Source organism: Acomys russatus, chromosome 32 (assembly GCF_903995435.1).
Source record: "Acomys russatus chromosome 32, mAcoRus1.1, whole genome shotgun sequence".
NCBI classification, from domain to species: Eukaryota; Metazoa; Chordata; class Mammalia; order Rodentia; family Muridae; genus Acomys; species Acomys russatus.
This window is the reverse complement of record NC_067168.1, coordinates 18836150-18842447: the sequence shown is the minus strand read 5'-3', so window position 1 is coordinate 18842447 and position 6298 is coordinate 18836150. Positions and strand designations below refer to the sequence as shown.

At 39.9% G+C, this 6298-nt stretch overlaps 1 non-coding gene across 1 annotated transcript; it reads left to right on the top strand.

Annotated features, from left to right (window-relative positions):
- Window positions 1-5657: 5657 nt before the first annotated feature.
- Window positions 5658-5789, top strand: LOC127184513 (small nucleolar RNA SNORA17). The gene has a single exon (XR_007830151.1). It is a non-coding gene; the product is annotated as a small nucleolar RNA SNORA17 (small nucleolar RNA).
- Window positions 5790-6298: the final 509 nt, after the last annotated feature.

Below are 6298 nucleotides of genomic sequence, written 5' to 3'. Positions count from 1 at the left end.
TTTTCAACTTGTTATTGCATTTGACTGACATGTATTTGCCATTTCTTTTTTTTTACAACTGATTCACTATTATTTTATCATCATCATCATCATCATCATCATCATCATCACAACCACCACCACCACCACCACCATCATCACCATCATTATCATCATATCATTACTATTTTTTTTTATTTTTTTTTATTAATTTATTCTTGTTACATCTCAATGTTTATCCCATCCCTTGTATCCTCTCATTCTTCCCTCCCTCCCATTTTCCCCTTATTCCCCTCCCCTATGACTGTTCCTGAGGAGGATTACCTCCCCCTGTATATGCTCATGGGGTATCAAGTCTCTTCTCGGTAACCTGCTGTCCTTCCTCTGAGTGTCACCAGGTCTCCCCCTCCAGGGGACATGGTCAAATGTGAGGCACCAGAGTACGTGAGAAAGTCATATCCCACTCTCCACTCAAGTGTGGAGACTGTTCTGACCATTGGCTAGATCTGGGTAGGGGTTTAAAGTTTACCGCCTGTACTGTCCTTGTATTTGCCATTTCTTATATATATCATGTTTCAGTGTTATGTCAAAGTGTTCTTTACATAACCACAGTTCATAAAGCTTTTTTATCTATGATATTTTCAAAGTGTATTATAACTTTCCCCTTTACAGTTGCATCTCTGATCCTTTTGACTCAATGTTTTACATTGCTGGACACTTTGTGTTGAGATTTATTGCATGTAGATTTCCAGTTGTTTCAATAGTTTTTGTTGACATTGATTAATTGGTATATGTTCCTTTGCCACAAATATACTAATCATGTTTTGAGCCTGTGTCAAGACTTTATATTCTGCGTCATTAATCTACGGCTGCTTCTCCACCAGTACCTCAGTGCTTTGAACACTGAACAAGTGCCATAAGTCTTAACATAGGACAGTATAATATTTCAATTTTAACTTTGTTTTGCAAAGTTATTTGACCTACTCTAGTTTCTTTGGATGTATGCCTTGTAGAACCACCGTATCTCTATTTTAAAATCACATTAATAAGCATTAAGCCTATAACTCAGTGTGGGGAGCAATAGCATTATTATTTGAGTTTTTCGATTCAAATTACATCACTATTTGTTTATACCATTTTTATCCTCCTGTAACTTGCAACATGTAGGTCAAAAACATGTTTTATTACATTTAGTTTTTTCTAAGCATTTCACTTTAGAAAATAATTTTAGAGATTACATTTTAAAATTTTTCTCATGCTTAAAATTATTGAGTTGTGCACTCAGCAACCTACATAAATGCACTTAGATATTTTTAAAGTATCCTTAATGGATTCTTTAAAAATTTTCACCTACACAACCAAACTGCAAACAGGTTTATTTCATTCATTATGATGAGCATGTCTTTTCTTTCTTTCTCTATGTACTACAACAATGTTGAAGAGAAACCGTTAAAGTGGACATCAGGCCTTGCCCCCAGCTGAAGAAAATAGTAAATGTTTTATCATTGAGCATGTCAGTACTTCTAGTATTCATTGTTGGAGGTATGTTTGATTTATTTTGATGCTAATTACTGCTTGCTGTGTCTGCCCCACTTGAACCTTCCCTAAGAGCCTAACCTGTTTGGCCAATAAAAGGCCATTACACCTGGGCAGGGCAAATGGGATAGGCGTGGCTAAGGTTCCAGGGCTTGGAGAGGCAGAGAGAAATGAGGAGAGAGGACAGAGGGAGGAGAGGAGAAGAAGGCTGCAACATGGGTTAGGTGGAGGAGAAGCACATGGCCGGCGTGGATGGAGACTTGGCCCAGATGATGATATTTAACAAATATTTGGGATTATGGATGGCAGGTAGCTTGATAGAAATTAATAGAGGCAGATGGCATGGAATTGGGTCAGGTATCCCATACCTGCGCCACTAAAGGAAGTAGATTAGGAGATTAATGGGATTAATATCTGCCCTGCCCCAGGTTAACTAAGGCTATTTAAAATATAACAGGTGTCTATGTCTTGATTGATTGCTAGTGAGTTAGAAAATACTGCCAAAAAAATAATTATAGTCCATACTGGTAAAATAACCACAACAATTGATATTTTTATGATATCAAGGATATTCTCTTTCTTGTCTTGCTGAATTCTCAGAAATGCATTTCATCCTTTTTTATGTTCAACATCTTCAGCCATTAAAGAAATGTAAGTCAAAGCAACTTTGAAGGCCCATTGTACCTCATTAAGAATGGCTATAAACAAAAACACAAAAGCCTACAAATGTTGGTGAGGATGTAGGGGAGCCAGAAATCCTTATACACTGTTCTTAGGAATACAAATTATTTCATTTACTATGGGACTCAATAAAGGTTTCTCAAAAATTCTAAAAATAGAACTGTACATGACACAACTATATAAGCATACAAATAAAGATACCTGAATACCACTGTTTATCATGGCACTATACACAAATCCATATTATCACATCAGCCTGTGGGTCTATCAACAATTGAATAGGTTTTTAAATGTAGTATATTGAAATCACTTTTTTAAATTTATTCATATTACATCTCGATTGTTAGTCCTTCCCCTGTTTCCTCCCATTCTTCCCTCCCTCCCATTTCTCCCCTTCTCCCCTCCCCTATGTCTGTGACTGAGGGAGACCTCCTCCCCCTATATATGCTCTCAGAATATCAAGTCTCTTCTTGGTAACTAGCTATCCTTCCTCTGAGTGCCACCAGGTCTCCTCATCCAGGGGACATGGTCAGAAAAGGGGCACCAGAGTTCATGTGAGAGTCAGATCTCACTCTCCACTCAACGGTGGAGAGTCACTTTTAATGGATAACCAAGAGTTCTGCTATTGGAATTTTGACTTAACTCAACAAGAAAGATGCTGTGCTTGGTTCTTGAAGCCTAGCTAGCTAACCAGTGCTAGTGAAGCTGTGGTTATTGGGGAATCTACAATCGCTTATCTATAATTTTTTTCCTTATCCCACAGGAAACTTTTCTCTGTAATAGAGACTACTGAAGAAAAACTCAACCTATCAAAATGCAGACCTACAGAGACCAGTCCCAGTGGATGGATCTACAAAACACTGCCACTAGTAAGGCTCAGGGAATATTGTGAAAGGGGGCAAAATGATTTTAAGCGTCAGCAGATCAGGGACTGAGAAACTGTAACTCCTAATAACATCTGAAGCAATACTCAAAAATTCTCACCAACATGATCACCCAAATGTCAGCTGAACAAGGATGACACTAATGAGCTGGATGGGAGAAGGGCCAAAAGGCCCCAAGTTACATGAAGATTATAGAAAACTAAGTAAAGCTGGGATCGAGAGAGGGGTTCTTCCCCAGAGAAGAGCACACTGATTGGTATTCAGTTTGAAATGGTCAGCCCTAAAAATACATATACATATAGCAAAACATATACTGGACTATATGTGTACAAATATATATATATATATATATATATATATACACACACACACACACACACACACACACACACACACACACACAATAACAATTAGTGAGGAAGGAGAGCATGAATTTGAAATAGATGGCACATGGAGGAAGAGTTGAAGGGAAGAAAAAGAAAACAAAATCATAGTAAGTAATGTACGGTCTCAACAACAAAAAAGAAAATGCAGCCTATTCCAGAAAATGGCTAGGAAAAATGTGAGCTTGGCATGAAGCAAAATAAACTGAATTCAAAGACTCACAGGTCGAATTTAGCAGGGAAAACAGGACCTGAAAGTAAAAGTAGAATTACTAGGGATGCAAAGCAAAGGGGAGAAGATATGAATAGCACAATCAATTGTCCCATAAACCTATTTGTTCACTGTTTGCTTGTTTGTGGTAGGATCCTGTAGACCAGCTTTGAACACGTGCACCTGGTGGTAAGATTACAGGTATGGACCACCAAATCTGGCTTTCACTGCAGGTCTTGATCATGGCCCTTATGTAAATCATTTATGAATTCTAATGCAAAACGGCAGAATGAGCCGGAAGAAAATGACAGCTCCTGATGGGCATTCCAAGAAAACCAATGAGGGTCAGGGAACTGTAGCATGATGGCACTCTTGAAAGAAACTTAATATGGAAAAAAATGTTTTGGACAAGGCAAAGAGTGTTGAACGCTTTCCTGGAATGCAGGGCAATATTCTGAAAAATGAGAGGACAAATTTAGTAGCCTAGTCCAGGTAAAGTGAAATACGGACAGGAATCCAAGTGGAGGAGCCTTGTGTTTACTAAAAGCTGTATGGTAAAGAAGTCAAGAGAGGTGGTTTGGGTTTCAGCATACCAGAGTTCCTAAAGCCACTGACATCATTCAAGTCTGAAACAAGGACATCAGCTTCCCTGAGCCTCAGGAAAATGAGGTAAACACTGCTGCACGTACTTCACAGAAGTGCCACGGAGATTAACTTAAAAATAACGAGGACTCACTAAACCGAATATAGTAATTCAGTAAATGTTACTGGCATGACAATTACTTTGAGTGTATCATATAGGGTAGCCACTGTCTTATAGGCCATCAATTTTTTTTTTTTGTATTTTTTAAGGTACTGATTTTTATAGATTAATGAATTTTACTCAATGCATAAAGACTCTTGGGCAGAGTGCCTTGATAAAGATGAGTCCTACACTTTCTGGTGAGGCCGAAAATCAGCAATAACTTTCAAACATCTGTTCTAACGTCTGTTGTTGGGGACGCAGGAACACAAGACAGGCCATGCGCATGCAATGCCCAGAGAGGCCAGAAAAAGGCCATGAGATTACTCTAGATCTGGAGGTAGAAGCAATTGTCAGCTCTCTCCTATAAGTTCTAGGAGCTAAATCCAGGTCTTCTGGAAGAGGAGCAAGGGCTCTTAACTGCTGAGCCATCTCTCCGGCTCCTCTAAATCTAGGATAATATCAAAAGCTTAGCCTGACTGTATTTAGTAATATGAAGGACCCCCACTAAAATATGACTTTATCTTGAGGAAAAGATTGTCCAACCAAATTACTGCAAAAAGGTGACAAGAGTAAGCGTGAAGATGTCTGGTAAATCCTTGAAAGCAGCAACTAGCTCGGAATGGTCACGGTGAGCTTCCGAAGTGCAAGAGAGGAATGCAGTGAGAGTCCCAGGGAGAGTCAGTGAGAGAATTAGACTATCAAAGGCAAAAGGAAAGAGAAATAACAGTAGCAACTGTCAACAGCAGCTCAACAGGAGCATTTCAGGAGACACAGAAGCTAGCAGGGACAGCACAGAGAATACAGAGAAATGTAATATTCACATAAAAACATTAGTAGATTAGTGTTCATGGAATTTGGTGTTTCGTTTTTTTTTTTTTTTTTTCTTTTCTTTTCTTAATTTTGTGCTAGCAGACATCAAATTTCAGGATGCTGCAGAACACTTAAATGGTGAGTAAAGTGTCTATAATCTAAAGAAGAATTAAAAAAACACTTGTACTCAATTAAAAGAGAAGGACATGAGCTGAAAGTAGTAAAAGCTACAAGAAAAGTCCTATCTCTACATAAGGTAATGTGTTATATACTTGAGATTATGAGATTCGGAGGAAGGAGTGGGAGATGACAGCATATGTGTTCACTAAAGTCCTCAAGAAGAGGCATTGGGAAGGAATTAGAAAAATAGTTAAGGGATGGCTAAGTAGAATAGGGGATGCATACGTTTAAAAATAATAATAAAAACGCCTGCCCCTACAGGCACTGCAGGTGTGGCTTCTGTGTCGCACGTGTGTCAGTAGATAGCAGAAAGGAAAGAGACTGTGTCTACACTCAGTGTTCTGACCTGTGAACATCTGTGTGATTAGGAGCCTAACACTCCTGAGGGGTAGGGGAAGCAAGCCAGAGGTGACCACCAGTCTGGCGTCAGGGGCCCTAGACATGGAGCTATCGTGAGGCGGACACTTTAGATTTGCAATGACCTGAAATGGGGAGTTACGCAGAGATTGGCAGAACCCCTCTTGGGACCATGCTCGCCACCCTCACCCCGGAGGGGAGAGTGAATCCGAGACAGACAACCCTCACATGAGGTCACTCAAGTGGGCTCAGGCAAAAAGCAAGCCTGACATGACCACCAGTCTGGTGCCACGCAGGCTGGGGTAGACAGACTACGTCCAAGATGACCCTTGCCCACTGCCATAATGCACGAGTGGGCATATATAGCATACTCCAGAGACAACTCCTGAGATGACCTCAGACACTCAGAGACCGTCCTGGGTTTCAGTAAGAGGAGCACGTGAGTGGTGAACAAATAGAGGAGAAAGAGAGACAGAAGGATATGAGCAGAGAGGCAGAACTGGAGACTCAAGGGTAGTGAGCAACAGCCTGA